The sequence below is a fragment of the Carassius gibelio genome, chromosome A13 (genome assembly GCF_023724105.1).
Source record: "Carassius gibelio isolate Cgi1373 ecotype wild population from Czech Republic chromosome A13, carGib1.2-hapl.c, whole genome shotgun sequence".
Taxonomy (NCBI): Eukaryota; Metazoa; Chordata; class Actinopteri; order Cypriniformes; family Cyprinidae; genus Carassius; species Carassius gibelio.
Window position 1 is genome coordinate 14,947,047 of NC_068383.1, and position 18,740 is coordinate 14,965,786.

Here is an 18,740-nt window from a genome sequence, read left to right on the forward strand (position 1 = left end):
GTGGTCGTAGCCTAGACCAAATGTTGCTTCACTCTTCCAAGCAGCCATGTGATTTTGCTATTAGTGTGACTGCTGATGTGGATCACTACATTACCATGGAGTCTACTAAAATAAGCCTGGAGCTACAGGTTAGCATTACAGGTATGATAGAGAGATCACTGACCTTATAGATAGGTGACATAGGTAAAAAATTTAAAAGGGGAACTTTTGACTGTTTGGAATGCACTGTTTATAAACTTGAGAATATCTTAAAGGTCCTATGACATGAAAATTTCACTTTCTGAGGTTTTTTAACATTAATATGAGTTCCCCTAGTCTGTATATGTATATATGTATATGGTCCCCGAGTTTCTAGAAATTTTAATCGGTGTAAATCGATCTTTTGCTATCTTTCTCTGCCGCTGAGAAAATGGAAGCTCAACCGGGCGGAACTTGAATCTCCTCCTTGTGACGTTATAAGGAGAAATGTTACCTCCACTTTCTCTGCTTTGCCCACCCAAATATTTACATATAATTCAGTCGCAATGTCAGCACAGGCGTTACAAACAGACTTTTATGAAATGGATTTGACAGCACCGGCACAAACAGTGAGTAACAGTGTTCATTAATGCCTGATCTGTGATCAGTGATTTCTGATGTGTAGCTTATTCAAGTTCAAGTTCACACAGACTTTCTTTCTAAATCGTTTAATACTGTTTATGCATCAGTGAATCAAGCCAGTGACTATACGATCAACTTCACGTTGTTTCTCTTAGTAGCATGAAACAAATCTGTTATGTAAATAGTGATTTAACTACAGAGAGCGATCAAAGAACGCTCCCTTAATTTTTTCTTAATTCAAATGATAATGAAATCAACATATTTTCTACTTGTTTTTAAAATTCCAAATAAGGAAAAATCAGTATGTAAATGTAAACATTTATTTGGCTAACTTAAATGCACAGCACCTCAAGTTAGTTTACAAAATAGCCAATTGCCACATTTTGCAACCTATATATATATATAAGCTGCAGCTACTATGAACCAACCAGCTCCTCCTAACACCTCTGGTCCAAGACAAGCCCATTATTAATTTTACATAAAAAAATAAAAATAAAGAAATGTTAATTCTGTTCTCAACTTGTTCTTAAAAACACACACACACACACACACACACACACACACACACACACACACACACACACACACACACACAACACAAAGTACCGATAAGAATACCGTTAAGCAGTATCGGTAAGAGTAGTAATACCGTTAAAACCTTAACGATACCCATCCCTAGTTGCAATACTGACGAGATCACTGCATTTACACAATAAACAGACTCTGTCTACTCAATGCTCATCACTGCAGCCTTTCGTGTGATTGGAAAAGATCGAAAAGATAATTATATAATCAACACTTCAACGATTCGTTAATCTCGACAGCTGTAATAGTAAAAAAATACAAATAAAATTACAATTATATATATATATATATATATAGAGGGCTAATATCATACTTACAATATAAGTCACCAAAGGAAACATTAAAAAGCATTTAAAGGAAAGGAAATAATCCATGTCATGGGACCTTTAAGTAATGCCCATTGAAAAGAGCTAGTTATAGTTAGATCAAGTTTTTAAGATGCTGGAGGTGGAAATTATTGGATCGGAGGCAAATTTTCTCCTTCCTCTCCTCACCAAGAGAGGCTTTGCCATCTTACAGCCAGCTATCAGTCTCTGACATGATCAATGCCAGCCATGCTGTAACTATAAATCAGGCTAGCACTTAAAGGATCGTTTTTCCCACAGATGAACAAGCATAGTCTGTGCTTTGGTCAAAGGCACCTTGTCTAGGACAGATGATAAGCTAAGAAAGAGAAATAATGGAAATGAGAGAAAAAGCGTGAAGAATTAAAAGACACCACAAAAGAGAAACAGACCTCCACTTCCACCCTCCATAGCTAATAATAAATGCAGAGAATCTTAATGTGGTAAGTCACCTGTCTGAGAGAAGGCAAAGAATAATTATAAAGAGAAAAAGAGAATGGCGGTGAAGTGCTCGGCTGCATTAAATTTATCAACCTCAGAATGAACCCTAAAGAGGAACACATCCTGATAAGGAAACCTAGGTTATTATTAGCCTGGGAGCACTCTAACCTCACTGACCGGTTCTGCATCAGTTCAAAACAAACACAAAACAAGTACACACAAACAGGTTTCCATCACAACACGTTTCAATTCACGGGATCATAAAGATACATTCAGGTCAGTGTATCCAGTTCAACATTATATTATCTGTATGGTAAAGCAACAGAATGAGAGAGAGGGAACAGTAGCCCTAAATCATTGAGCAGAATGGTTTTACATGGAATGTCCTGTTGAAGCCGAGACAAAATTACTACTGAGCATTTCTCATCTCAAGAGAACAGCTTTCACATTTGAGTCAGAGAATGCAAATCATGAACTATTCAGAGCTGAACTCGACCAGGAAATGATCAGGATGGCCGTGCATATCTTGTGTTTATTACACTGCTCTGGTCCGTAAACAAACAAGCTTGCAAAGCAGTGGCACACTTAAGCACAAGAGGAAATGAGATGGGGGAGTGTGACTAAGGGAGGAAATAAGATGCAAAGAGAGAACAAGGAATAAAAGCAGTCAAGAAAGTAGATGAGCAAAAAGCAAGAGAGGCACAAACATGTCCATGCTAACTAATAAAGCTCCACTGACCTCCTAAAGCGGTGTATGAGAGAATTAAATTTTCCCTTTTAATGACAATGTTTTTAAGGACAATTTAAATAATTCTAATTAGCTTATTTGCCGGTCAGTTATCATCAAATATTATTATTGCTCAATTATTAATAAGGGTTTTTATTATAAATGTTGAAAGTTTTTTTCTGAACCAGAGTAATGACGGCTGAAAATTCAGCTTTGCCATCACAGAAAAAAAAGCAGACACTTTTTTGCCTCATCCATTTTTCCATCCATTTAAGTGCTCCAGTTCCATAACAGGATATCACCACCACCAGGTTTTACTGGAAGAATGCTGTTATTTAGATGGTGAGCTGTATCGAACTTCCACCAGATATATCGCTTGGTGTTGAGGCCAAATCATTCAATTTTAATCTCATCTGCCTCATCTGTCCCCCCCCCCACACAAGCTACACATTTGTGTAGAATTTGTGATACTGTTGTCACGTGCACACAATATCATACACTCCTGCAACTGCTTCAGTGTTGCTGTATGCCTCTTGGTCACCTCTCTGACCAATTCGTCCTGGCTCTTTCATCCAGATTGGAGTGACGTCCTGATCCAGGGAGGGTCTGTGTTCTACCAAAAATACCTCCTACTTCACTGTGTTTCTAGGCATTCATTCAGCCTTTGGAATTTTCCCGGAGATTTTTTGACAGCGCCTTGCCTACCATAGTTGGTTGTTTGCTTCAGTTGCACTACCAAGGACAGGAATGCTTCAGGACAGCTATGTTCATGCTGAGCTAATTAAAATGACCGCAGCTCATTAAAGTTGAAAGTCATATGGGTATGTGTGCCATTGAGACTGAGTTTACAAGTCATTTTTAGGAGGGGGGGTGATTTTTTTTTTTCCTGACATGTTGGTTTTATATCTTTTACTTGGATGTTATAAGTTGCACTGAGTAAATACAGCTGGATAAAACAAAAACCTTGTCCGTCTTAATTTCTGGCAACAACAACAACAACAACAAAAAAGCACTTGGTTAACACATTGTGTTAAACGTACATCACAAAATTACCAACCAGCTAGTTCCTCTGGTTCTGCATAAATTACCCTGCAAGACTGCCATGCCTCACTGACCCATGAGCAATATGACCTCTGACCCCTAATCCATACAAGCTGAGCTTTTTTGTGGGCGAGGTGGGCTCTCAGATTTCCATCACTTCAGTTTATTTCTGCTCTTACCTAATTATGGCAGAACAACTCAATCTGCCTTTGTCTTGTATCTTGACCACTAACAGAAATCAGATCCAAACCTGATCAAAACAGCTGCTGGAAAGTAAATGCATCCACACCACTTTATACCACATTTTCATAAAATAAAAGCAATTAAGCTAAGGTTATGTGTCAGGTTGCCAAGCTAGTTCTACACAACTGGTAAGTTGCTTTTTTATTAATTTTTTTTGTGGTTGAAAGGTGTTATGGTGGTTGTTTAAGGACACATGATTTTGGTGATTTCTGTAGCACAAATGGTGCGGGATATGTTACACACCCAATTTTTAATACTTGTGGTTAAAGGCCTTTTTTAACCTCTAACCCCAACTATGAGCAAATAGTGATGGTTGCCTTGGCAAATGGCCGTAATTAGCCTGTAGGACTGATGGTGTGGTGTAAAAAAAAGAAAAACCCGCAGGGGGCTTCCAGACACAATGGGCAGAGAGAATTAAGGTCTCTGGGTAAATTGGATGAGGGGGCTAACATTAGGGCCCAAGGTCACACTGAATTTGAGCCACAGGTGTACAGGCCTCAGGGCATCATGGGCATCTTGCCTGTACACACACACACACACACGAGAGAAAGAAAATTAGACTGCTTCAATCAATAGTAAGTAAAAAAAAAATAGCACTTTAAACGTGTGGAGAAATTTAATGAGCCTGCAGCTTACCTGCTACATCCAATTTTCAAGCAAAAAAATACAGACTGCTTCTACAATAACAAAACGCTTCAATAGCAGAACAAAAACTTTAGATGGATTCAGTCCTGTGGGGCAATTAACATGCAAATTATTTATTGAAATTACAAGCTGTGGGGGACAAAAATAATAATAAAAAAACTCAGCTTATTTTTAATCAAAGGAAATGTTTTACAAACACCTGGAGATTGTGGCTTTATCAGAGCTATAATTTCAAACCCCTGAATTTGAGACAGCCGCAGGGTGACGACAGCAATGCTTGTTCTCTGAACCACAATCGTATGGGACAAAGAGATGAAGGGCAACCATGTGAGGACCCTCTCCTCAGCCTCTCTGCCCCAGCAACCCCAGGGTCAAGCCCTCACTACCCAAACACTAGAATGCTGACCGTCAGATTCCACAGGTCGTGGCCCACTTCTGATTATTCACCAGAAATAACACCAAATAGACTCCAGTGCACGAAACACAGGCCGAAACAAAACCAAAGAGGAATGGATAAAACTCCCCAACCCCCCATTTATCTTCTTCGTAGCATTTCTAATCTCAGCTGAGAGGGAACAACTGAAACAATAAAAAAATCTGACCTCTATCAAATCTATGCATTTCTTTTGGTGTGGACAGATAAAAGTGCTTTGCTGCTTCTCATCCAACTCAGACTTCAACTAGGAATGTGAAGTGTGGCTAAACTACATCTTTAAAGCGTTTATTTTACCCGTCATTTTCCACGTGGGAATGAGGGCGGCACTGCTGATAAAGCGCTGCTTTCTATTTGGCTTTTGAGAATGCCAGCTTCTCTCTCTCTGAAAATAGTGCAAAAACAGAATGTATTATGATTGACTGTAAAGGAATTACCCAAAGTAAGCTGATTTACTGATGTGAGCTACATGCTGGCCGCTGATCTCTTGATAATGCTTGCAGCACAGTCTCTGTTAATTGTGGGATTATAGGACAGAAATTAGTGAGCCAGACTTAACTGGAGACGTCAAAGAGACTAAAAAACTAACACAACTGGGACAAGCTTAAATGGAAAGTCTCCAAATCGGGACAGTAGTTTTTATGAAAGCTGCCATCTTAAGAAAAGGATGGGATGTACAGTATTATGGTGACAGCCAGTGATGTGAATAAAATCAGCATTGACCTTATAAAAGCGATTACTTAACCATGCTCATCTGTTTTCAAGGGTGGGCACTCTGCATATTCATCAAAAAAGAAAGCTTATGTACCTGAGGATTTTGGAATAAATTACTTTAGATGCAGTTTGTCACTGGGCTAAGAAAACAGAAAGCACAAGCTTTTGTAACAGACTGTTATGCTGCAACACTGAATATAAAAGTAGATAATGAAAAATTTGTGAAATTAAAAAAGGGAAATCTGCCCAAGTCGTCAAACAGTCATAAATATGAACATTTACACAAAGGAAAAATGTGTAATAGATGCTTTCTGCAGATGCAAATGGGTAAATAATTCGATTTTTTCTTTATCATTTTTCCTAAAGGACTATACAGTACACATGCAAGTAGTGTATTTGTATTAAATGGACAAAAAGAAATCCGGAAAGACAATGTCAATTTAATCTATTATTCCTCTTTCTAAAAACATCCATCAGACTGTTTTCTATCATTCCTTTTACCAGAAATGTTTTGCTTTTTGCATTTTTAGTTGTCCATGATTACTGTCTAGGAACTGAACGAATGGAACTCCATTCACTAGCCTCTCTAGATACCTAGTATTCAAATGACATGTACCACAACAAGATCTTTTTTACCATAATGTTGGGAATTTTCATAAAAGGAGGACATTTATTTGTCATTTATCTGTTGTAAATGTCAGATGAAAAATTGGCTCTCTTTTAATACAGAAGTTCTAATTTGTATTCATCCATCTGTGTTTACAGCCTTTTAAAGTGTTTAAAACCTTGCTTTTCTAGTTAAAAACACATTTTAAGAATCTCTACTGAATTTTAACTGATGTTAATTTTAACTACTCACATTTAAAAATCAACTCAATTCAAAATCAAGAACTGAACTGGAATTTGAAAGGCATTCTTTATTAAATTCTAAATGTCGCCTAAGCCTTGCGACAGCTGAGAAAACGACTCCCTGCGAGCGGCCACACATGTTACATTCAGGACTCAAAGTGTGCCCAGAAATATTCTACTCATCAACACTTACTGACACTCTGTTAAATTAACTTCAAACGACTTTGAGAGACCAGATCTTGTTAGAAATGACAAGCATTGCAACAGTGAAATGGCTAGAGGGAAGAAAAAAAAGCTTGGGGTAAAAACAACAAAAAAGATTCTCACACTGAAAAATATTGAGGGCCAATCTATTTCAATAATGCAGAATAAATATTTAACGATTAAAAATGACACCTCATTAGAAGCTCTATTCATCATGAGAGTGTTGCAGTAGGCAGACATGTCTCTCCCTCATTCTCTCGCAGGTGGATGCCACCATGTGCCCACTGGCATCGGGAAGGCTGTGTCAAAATATTTACATTGTCTGTGAGAATGTCATGTCTATCATCCCTGCTAATCCAAGAGCTGGAGTGTCGCCACGATGCAGAAGTGCGTTTGATCGGTGTCAGAGTATGTGTGTGAGTGAAAGAGAATGAGCAGGCTTAGTTGCCACATGCTAACTGCACTGTGACTAGGCTGGCAACTGTGAGTATATTTCAGTTGCCCAAGATTTTATTTTGGAGATATTCAGAGGCGTGGGGCCTGATCCAGCTGAGAAAGCAGGAGAGCTGCAGTGACAAGGATCAAGCTCAGGAGAGGTTGTGGGGATGTCTGAGCTCATTTTATCTCAAGATCATGTTGTTTCCATCCCGCAACACCACACATGGCTGGGGAAAAAAAAACTTCCAGCTCCTGCATGGTGCGTAGGCGAGCAAAGCTGGCCACCCACTGTGTGTGCGTGTGTGGGATGGGGGACACGTGCCTGCTCTGAAGGCAGAATGGAGGAATCTGAACACCTGTCTGGCTTACATAGTCCGCTGGATGACCACCAGACCTTCCTGATCTCAAAAGACCCAAGAGAAGTTCCTGTATGGTGTCAAAAGCATGATTGCCATTTACTGTCTGGAGGCAGATGGGTAGGGTATAGTAGGCATTCCTAAATGAACGCTATATTCAATGGTATCAAAATGGCAAAAACAAAAATTCCCATGTAAAACAAATGACTCCCAGTCTCTTTGTCACTGAAACATGCTGTTAGTGCGAACACACTTGAAAGGCAAAATACCTGTTCAAAAACCAGCGACGATAACTATAATGACAAAGATATAGTTGTAAAGTTAAATAAATAGCACAGCTATAATTATAATGCTGGAATCACTTTCCTAATGTTTTTTTTTTTTTGTCCAGATGATGAACTATAAAAACATTGACAGCCAATCAGAATACGACCTGCTTCAAACAGCTTGAGCATTTAAAGCGACAGATGGCATAACGGCAGCACGTGCTTATAAAAAACAGAACATAATCATTGGCGTTGTATGCTAAAATAATTATTGTTATAGCTCTTTATAGCTATCATTCTTAGTGTGAACGAGATTTAACTAAGAAAATAAGATAGAGACTGGAAGAGAGTGACAGGTTGAGCTGTGCATCATCATTAGGAAGTCAAGAATGAATGTAGGAGGATAGAGAAAGAGTTGTCTTTGTTGCTCCTCATATGGGAACACAGAGTTCTGAGTGAGTTGACCAAAGACTAGCTCTTAAATCAAACCAGAAGAGTGACAAGGTCAAGGTTGAAGATGTTACAGGGATGACTGAATAATCTACATCTGCCAGACCAACAGCTACAGAACCTTCTCAATATAGCTCAATACATTTACAATACAAGGTTGCAGCTTAATAGTGTGTAAATTATTAATAGCATTATTAAGGCACTTCTAACTGAACAGAATTATTTACATAACCATTTGAGTGAAAAATACAATCGAACATTTTATTTTTACATTAAAATTATTATTTAAAATGTTTGGATATAGTGGCATATGATTTCGCAAGTTTCAAAAGAGCTTTATCAATTTTTAATCAAAATTTTTACACTTTATCAATGTCACAAATTGGTAAAATATGCAATGTCATAAATGATCTGGTTTTCTTTCTTTCAAAGTCATAAAACATATTACTTTGATCAGATAATCACTAATGATCAGACTTTTTTTTTTCAGCTTTACTTAAATCCCATATTTTCAATGTGAACTCAAACTCCATCATTGTACTTGTAAACTGGGTAATTAGTACACATACTATGAGAAAACCTACAAAACAGACATAATAAAAGAGTAAGGGTGTATGGTATTTTTGGCATGCATGCTTTACAAATATTTAGACAGCACTGGTTTTGAAATACAGTGTTTCCACTTGCTAAACATGAATGAGAGGAAACCTGCCCTTAGTTTTGACCTGTGAGCACATGCCCCGTGGCAGATCTAGGACAGAGAGATTGCAGATGTAGACTGTGACCCCACCTGTCCTTAGACAGAACCTATATACTTCTCCTCTCCGATCAACTACTCCTGACCAATTAGGGGTCAACATGTTACACAGAAACACTTTTACTACAGGGGTTCAAAATCCCATTTCCAGGTTGCCATACTGTGAAGACAGCCTCCAGTACCAAGTAAAGCAGAGCAGTTTTTTTATATGCGTGTTATATACTTCTTATACAGTGGGTACAGAAAGTATTCAGACCCCCTTAAATTTTTCACTCTTTGTTATATTGCAGCCATTTGCTAAAATCATTTTTTTTCTTCATTAATGTACACACAGCACCCCATAATGACAGAAAAACACAGAATTGTTGACATTTTTGCAGATTTATTAAAAAAGAAAAACTTAAATATCACATGGCCCTAGGTTACAGACCCTTTGCTCAGTATTTAGTAGAAGCACACTTTTGATCTAATACAGCCATGAGTCTTTTTGGGAAAGATGCAACAAGATTTGGGGATCCTCTGCCATTCCTCCTTGCAGATCCTCTCCAGTTCTGTCAGGTTGGATGGTAAACGTTGGTGGACAGCCATTTTCAGGTCTCTCCAGAGATGCTCAATTGGGTTTAAGTCAGGGCTCTGGCTGGGCCATTCAAGAACAGTCACGGAGCTGTTGTGAAGTTCGTTATTTTAGCTGTGTGCTTTGGGTCATTGTCTTGTTGGAAGGTGAAACTTCGGCCCAGTCTGAGGTCCTGAGCACTTTGGAGAAGGTTTTCATCCAGAATATCCCTGTACTTGGCCACATTCATCTTACCCTCGATTGCAACCAGTCGTCCTGTCCCAGCAGCTGAAAAACATCCGCACAGTATGATGCTGCCACCACCATGCTTCACTGTTGGGACTGTATTGGTCAGGTGATGAGCAGTGCCTGGTTTTTTTCACACATACCACTTAGAATTAAGGCCCAAAAGTTATATCTTGGTATCATCAGACCAGAGAATCCTTTAGGTGTTTTTTAGCAAACTCCATGCTGGCGTTCATGTACATGCACTGAGGAGAGGCTTCCGTTGGGCCACTCTGCCATAAAGCCCCGACTGGTGGAGGGCTGCAGTGATGGTTGACTTTCTACAACTTTCTCTTCATCTCTGGAGCTCAGCCACAGTGATCTTCTTTACCTCTCTCACCAAGGCTCTTCTCCCCCGATAGCTCAGTTTGGCCGGACTCTCATTTGCTCTGACATGCACTGTGAGCTGTAAGGTCTTATATAGACAGGTGTGTGGCTTTCCTAATCAAGTCCAATCAGTATAATCAAACACAGCTGGACTCAAATGAAGGTGTAGAACCATCTCAAGGATGATCAGAAGAAATGGACAGCACCGGAGTTAAATATACGAACGTCACAGCAAAGGGTCTGAATACTTAGGACCATGTGATATTTCAGTTTTTCCTTTTTAATAAATCTGCAGAAATGTCAACAATTCTGTGTTTTTCTGTCAGTATGGGGTGCTGTGTGTACATTGAGGGAAAAAAATGAACTTAAATGATTTTATCAAATGGCTGCAATATAACAGAGTGAAGAATTTAAGGGGGTCTGAATACTTTCCGTACCCACTGTATATTGGGGTACAGAGAACCTGCCAAACATTTCTTCAATAATCTGAATGCTCTGTTCATCAGACAGTTTAGCCTCATTAACATTCTAATAAGAGTAACTTGTAATGCAACAGCACTACACTGTATTGTTTCAAAGTAGATTTTGATGAAACAAAGTGTAACGAGTTGAGCAGCAAGAAAATTTGCCACAATCTATTTCACAAACTAGCTAATGCACATCACCTTGTAGCTCAAAGAAATGCGTCCTGGCAGCAACATAATTGCTGTTGTTGGCATGTACCATTAACTCTCAGATTGTTCTTTAACTTAATGTCTGGTCTGTCATGCAAAGAAAACTGGTTAACTTTCCGTTTCCAAAGTGTACTTCGTCACTTGCCTAAAATAAAAGTGAGAAGCCTGTTGTTGTCTTTTCCTGAAACACTTCTGTATAGTGTGAAGTGAAACCATGGCTCTCTTCCCACTTCCAGGCAGAAACTTCTAGAACTTCTTGAATAACCTTCAAATGTGAGGGAAGTGGCTTTTAACCGAGCACATCTCTGAGCAGCAGACCAGTCGTTTTTAAAAGCCCTAAGAGTGGGATGCTATTTCCTTCTATCTTTATGCTTTCTGATGTCTGGCGGTGTGCAGAAGAGGCAGCAGGGGGTGGAGGGCTGATGGCACTATGTCCCTTAGCAATGACCGTCCTCCTGGAGCGGGAGCAGGCAGGGTCACTCAGGAGTTCACAGGAAACTCTGATCAAAGCTCTGCTGAAGGCAGCACACTAACCTGCAATGGTCATGGTGGCACTCAGCTGAAATCAGGCAGGAGGTCTTAGTGGTGGCTGACATATAATTGTAGATGTGTAACAACATATCATGCATCCCTTAAATATCTCGCCCTGCTCATGGCATGAGGTGGATTTTTATTTATTACAATATAAAGTGCACAAACATGTCAAAAAGGGGCCTAATCTTTAATTATGTGATTGGTTGAAGCTAGTTTTCCCAGTACCTTGAGGTTCACCATTTTTCTCAAAATTCTGAAATTTCGCAGCAACAGCACTTAATACAATCTCACACACACACAGATTGGGATTCTATAAAAAGACAGAGTGCAACTAAATAGACCAGAACTCAGGAACTTGACAGGATCTTTACAATTACTATTTTTAACCGGATATACCATATTAAAAACAAGACCAGCGACAGTGTGAAAACGCTTGATTAATGTGATGAAATACAGAGCCTGTTATTTCAATAATTAAGTTAATGAGACTTTGAGTTTTGCTTTCACTGAGTTGGCCAGTGAGTCTTCACATACATTTAAAACACTATACCACCATATGATCAGAGTTCATCTTTTTCATGCTTTATAAGAGGATTATAATTAAAAAATATATATACACAAGCTACTGAAAAAAAAAAAAACAGTGATACAATGGCTCATCTAATGAATAGGTAATCCACTCCTCATTATTGCTATGGCTTTGATCAGTGTGTGTAACCATAGTGACAAATAACAATAATAAATACTTTGTATAGCATCATTAATGATTATGGGCTAGATTTACAAAACATTGTACAATGCAGTCCCTATCTTCTACAATGCAATAGGAAACCAAAATTAGTGCTCCAATCAGGGCTGACAACTGCGCTCTGCTGCTGTGTAAAGACTGTGCAGAGAGATGCGTGTGTCTCAGAGTAGGTGTGTGTTAAGTATACAGGGAAGGGAATGGCTAAAAATGTATATATTCAGTGCCAGATGTCAAAGTGGCCAATCATGGCCAGCTCCTGTCACCAGTGTCAGCGTCACATGGGTATTTAGAGATTTCTAATTGGTCACACTGTGCAAAGACACCGTGAAAGGCAAAATGACAACTGACAATAGATCAACTCTCGTCAAGTTACAAATCCACAGACCACCCACGTTCTCTACCTGAGGTGCTTCAGTTATACAGTGCAATGAAGAAAAGAAAATGTGCTTTCAATACGAAGCCATGCTATCACAGCTGGCCATTCAGAGGCTTACCCTAGGCGTGAGAAAAAGCAATGGGTAGTGTTTTTGTGTATATGAGAGCGATCTTACCAACCTTTCTCTACTCCAGACTGTCTTTCTGTTTTCCTTGCCCGGGCTTTAGGACCCTGCCACATCCCCAACAAAAACTGTAAAAGGCGTCTTTGCCGAATTTCTTTGGCACAAACTCTGTGCAGTTATCTTTTCACTTTCTGTCTGAGGAAGACGCTTGCCAGTATCCAGTATCCTCCAGTATTCACGCCATGATCATTCGCACCGTGCAACACAAAAGTCCTAGAGGACAAACTTGCCTTTAAACTAGGTATATTTCTCTCCAACACACAAATACAGGCAGACAACATTATACAATCGAGGGGATGTGCATGCGAGCCCGCTCTGAATAATGAATCTTTCCCTGCTGGGAGGTCTGAATTAGACAAATCAAAATCTGTAATGGACCTTTAGAGCAACATCTTGTCAACCGTGCCCTCAATATGAGGTAATGTCTCTCCCTTGCACTGGGTGTCAGCATCTAAGTGAAGATGATGTCCTTAGAGGTACGCAGAGTGGGTAAGGTGCTCGCTTAATTGGAAAAGAGCAGGAAGGAGGACAGGAGAGGAGATGGGGGCGGGGACAAGGTTCAGGGGCCACAATTCTCTTCCTGGCAGAGCTGATGTTACTAATACAGCGGTTCTTAATTCCAGTCCTCACGCCCCACAGCTCTACACATTTTGTACGTTTCTCTTAGCGCTTCAGATGTTTGTTCTATTCGAACATAAGTGCCCTGCGAAGTGGACATCACAGGATATTCCACCATGATTCCAGTTCAAAGCAAACATATATGTTCCAATCCAAGTGCACTGAAGTGTGCAAGATGTGAATTTAAATTGTATTATTTACAGAGGTATATGACGTCACACTTGTCCGTGTGTAAAGACGCCGCGCAGCACAAATCAGTGAATGAATGTTCGAAGTGAGGTAAACTTCAACAGATTTCCCCTGCTCAGGGAGTAGGGAACAACGAACAATGGGAACACAGTTCATGCGGAGCTCACTTCTAACAAGCTGATTATCTGAATCAGGTGTGTTAATAAAGAGACGTGCAAAATATGCAGAGCAGTGGGACGCGAGCACTGGAATTGAGAACACACACACACAGACGAGCAGGCTTTTGTGGAGCATGGTCACTGTGCAGCTTCACAGAGCAGGACACTGAAGCATTTATACTCTCTCTCTCTCAAACATTCAGAATACAGAGGTCACAGAACAATGACAATCATTCAAGTACACTAACATATCCGCTCGCAAGAGAATATCTGCATCCACACGCATTTGTACACCCACACACAGGCAACACAATCAGCAAGATCAATACATAAACACATAAACACACAGAGAATGTTGATAAGGAATATCTCTGAACATCTCTACAGCTGTAATTCATAAGGATATGCAGATCGAGCTCAGGGGTGCACTAAACAAAATATCTCTGCATAAACTAGTCATAAAATGTATCTGATCTTCAATTAGGACAATTAAAAAAACAGTCTGCCTAAACTGATTTAAAAAGGTACACTGTGTACACATTCACAGGGCTGGGTGGAAAAGTACAGTATGTGAATCTCTAGGCTAGTGGTTCCCAACCTTTTCAACCCGCGGCCCACACAACCAAACACATATGTTTGCGCGGCCCACTTCAAAAAAATTAACTGACCCCGCTATTGTTGGGTTAATAACTTAGTACTCAGAAGCTAGATGTTAAACTATATTTATTGAATAAACTAGGGCTGTGCGATATGGCAAAAAAAAAAAAAAAAAAAAAAAACTATCGCGATTTTTTTGATCAATTTTGCAATTGTGCTTTTACAGTCATAAATGCATTCAGGATTAATTTGAAACATATTTCCAAAAGAAAACCAATCAGAGCTTTATCAAAAAGTTGTAACATCTCTAGAACAGACATAAGTCAAAATTATCACTATAGTGAAGATGTAAAAAAATGTATAGACTTGTGGCAAAAAAAATAAATAAATAAAAAATCCTGTATACAGGGACTTTTTTTTCTTTTTTGCCATGCATTGTTCATAGAGCTCATTAATTGTAGCGGTGCCTCAGGTGTTTGCAGTGTGTATACAGTATGTGTATGCGGTCAGCAGTGAGAGCGCATAAATATAACGCGAAAGCACATTAAAATAATGCACGAGTGCGAATCTCTCTGTTCGCAGCAGATTTCCTTTGCTCTGTCACAAAACCGGTCGTGCTTGCTCAGATACACGCTGCTTTGCGAGGAGACAGTGTGCACACTTAAAACGTGTCTCTTCTCACTTAAACTGCATCCTGTTCACTAACAAATTCACTCTATGCTCATGTGTTAGACATGAATTATTTTCGCACGTTTTTATTTCTAGCCTATTTCGTAGCCATCACAGACAGTGTGTGAACCTGGAGTTAGGCATATGCGCACGCTCAAATCGTGATTTTAGGACGTTTTCTTTTAATCGCACAGCCCTAGAATGGACTGGAAATGAACAGAAAATAATTGGCGGCCCACCTGCAATACCACGTGGGCCGCGGACCACAGGTTGAAAACCACTGCTCTAGGCTAATGACTTTTTCGAAAGCTAATTGGACTCCGTGAAGCTGGCGTCTAAACAATGAGATCAGTTTGTAGGTGTTGGTCACAATTTTTCCTGCATCAGAATTTCTTAAATGGTGGAAAAATTAAAGGGCAAGTTCACTAAAAAATGAAATTGTGATATATTACTCATCCTTATGTTGTTCCAAACCCAGAAGACTTTTGTTCATCTTTGAAACACAAATAAAGATATTTTTTATGAAACCTTCTGACCCTTCACTGAAAGCCCATTCCACCAAAAATACTTCAAAATGTCCATGCAAAATGTGCCAAGCACATCTGAGCCTTCATGTTTATATGGATTGCTCTTACAATACCTTTACAACATTTTGGTTGAATTTACTTAAATTGGAGAAACAGAAATCAATAAATAAATTAATTAAGTAATTGAATGTTATTTTTTGGGAAACATACCACAGGCTACTTGTCTTTGTTTTAAGGATACAATTTGAGTATTAATAAGAACAGCTGCTGTAACAGGAATTTGTATTATAAAAACACTTCTGATGTCAAGCTACCAATTTCAGAACTGGTGCAAACTGACAGTTAATTTGGCTAAAAGCATCACTACATAGAGTTACTCACCAACAATTAACTGTAACGAAAGATGGTAAGCAACAATACCCAATTCATCACTGAAAAGAGTCTCATTATTTTTAGATTCACAAAGTGGAAATGTTCTATCTATTATGAAATGAAACTCCCCTCATTTCCCGAGACTCATTTTCTAGTCTAAAGTTAAATCAAATCAGCATCAGAGGAGGGGGGAAAAAATGACAGCTCGCCAATTGGCTAACAATGGCCCGTGTCATTACCATGACAGAGCTGTGCTCAGCAACTCAGCTCATATTCTCTCTGAGCAGAGGTCAGAGGGGGACGAGGAGCACATTGAGCACCCGTTGCACAATACACCTGATTCTATACAGTAATGGTCGCATTTCTCTCTGCCAGCTCTCCAATCAATGCCATTCAGCTTCAATCAATTCTTTTATACCCCATTCAATGGATGGGTTATTAGGATTACTCCTAGTGTAGACAAAGTGTCTGTAAGCATATGACAAACAACAGAAGGCAGCTCTCAGTGTCTTTCCATTTGGTTAAATAAAGTATTTCTTACTGTGCCAAGTCATTATCAATATCTGGGATCCAGGGTTAATACCCACAAGCTGTCAGTTATACATTGAAAAAAAATAAAAAATAATTGTAGCAGAGTGAATAAGAACTAGGAACAGAGAGGCAGACGATGACAAAGGAGGACAACTACGCACTGATGCAATCTCCACTGAGCAAACAATATCAAATCAAGATAATCCCGCTGCACTCACTTTGTGTCTCTCTTATAAAACACAGTCTCCAGCGTCTACATAGGTGAGTGTTAATGGGAACCCGGTTGCATATTCACACCAACAGAGATGAGCGAGAGGACAACATCAAAGACCTGGAGAGCTTGTATTCTCTATGGAGATCTGGCTTATAACCTGCCATGGAAGAGTGCATGTGCTTTTGGCAGCATTCGCTCGAGAGAGACACATAAAAGCCCCTTTTGGTTCTAGGGTCAATTACATTTAAATTTGACCAGCTCGAGGTGCACTAAGGCTTAATACGCAATTCAAACACACGCATACTTGGCAAATTCAAAGAAAAGTCTAGTAAGGCTAAATAAAATGTGACTTTCTGAGCCCTCAGAGTAGGCATGAAGCGATTGTGTGGCTCAGTCACAGTGAGGTGAGAAAAAACTTGCGTGTGTGTGTTTCATTCACTGTAGTGGAATTAAGACTGTTACCATGCCAACAAGCCACTTGGAAGTGAGAGGTGAAGATTGTTTTGATATGAGGTGCTAATGAATAATGATGATAAATCTGATTAAAATGAGTGATGTACAAGGTTCACACTATTAATTCTGCATCAGATTTGTACTGTATTAATAAGATGGAAATCAGTTTGTTAAAAGTTTCTGGCTTGATATAAGAGAAAAAAAAGAGCAAAGCAGCAAGTTTTCTTTTTGGGAGATAAATTTGCCATGTTGATATATTTAGTACCACCGTCACAAAACAAGAAACATTTTAAAAGAAAACTATATACATAATTTTATATATTTTTTCTTAAATGTTATTAATTTTTTTTATTGTTTTTACAACAATAGCTGGAATTCTATTATAATTTAACTTTTACTAGAAAATGTTTCCATATGGTGATTTATTTAAAATGTTCAAGCCATTTTAAATTAATTTGAAACTTTAAATTTAAAAAGAATATTATGAAAGAACTTTTCAATATAAGTCCACTACATCGTTTTACCATATGACCAGTGCTTTAAGTGGCTTTAAGTAGCGGAGTATTTTTTGTACACAATGCCGCGAACTGTCAATCACTCCTGTACGCGTGCATCACTGTCCTCCTCGCAGCTGCAGCAACTTGCGCTCTCTTCATCAAGCTTTAAAACAAAAAGGGGATAAAACGGTCGTATTGTCTTTGTGCATATAGATTATTTCGATAAATGAATATCTAAATTCGTGCCTAGCCGCCTACGGTATTTTTTTAGAACTTAGAAAAAAGATCCTGCAGCCAATGAGCAGCCGGCGGGGGCTGGTTGCAGAACGACTCAACCTCGGCAGACAGTTTTTAATGTTTATCAGACAATAACTAAAGATTTTGCCTTAGTATAATTTTCGGGACAATTAGGGCCAGATTCGGGATTCGGGACAACAGTTTCGATTTCGGGACAGCTGGTCACCCTGCCTGAAAGAGCTACTGCATTACTTCATTAGTCTGAACCTGCATCTGACCTGCAGCGATATGACGGGGTGTCAGCCAGCGAGTCATCTGATTTTGACAGTTTTGTTGTAGTACTCAGAATCTGAAGCCAGGAGAGCATTTTTTTTTTTTTTTTTTTTTAATTAGAATTTTATATACAAGTAACAAAAGAAAAAACAGACAGGAAAAAATATACAGAATAGAAACCAAAAGCAAAACCAAAAATGGCTCCCAAATATCTGAAAATTTATTAAGATATCATGCCATCATGCCATAGCGGACCTTCTGCATATGCAATATACCAATGAGCTCACTTAACCAGATCCTAAACTGAGGCGCAGTATCTGACTTCCAAAGTTTTAAAATCATTTTCTTTGCAACTACCATTCCATACATAATTGTGCTTTGCATCGAAACTCTGTGATTAAGTAAAGGAGGAGAAACCCCAAACAATGCAATCATTGGGTCAGGTGCCAGGAGAGCATATTAAGTGTTGTTCACTGTATTTGAATTTTTGTGCGCGTTTCACAACTTCTCTCCGGCCACGTTAAGTTGTTACTGACAGCAACAAAAGCAACGCATGCGCTTCTCACTTGTAAAAGTCATGGGTGTGTGGGTGATGTAGTCTCTGCTCTCGGTGGGATGAATTAGGAAGCTT

The 18,740-nt window shown here is 39.1% G+C and overlaps 1 protein-coding gene across 6 annotated transcripts in view; it reads right to left on the minus strand.

Annotated features, from left to right (window-relative positions):
- Positions 1–18,740, minus strand: part of LOC128026271 (bifunctional heparan sulfate N-deacetylase/N-sulfotransferase 2) — a 105,928-nt gene that overhangs the window by 15,873 nt on the left and 71,315 nt on the right. The gene's annotated exons all lie outside the window — the stretch shown is intronic.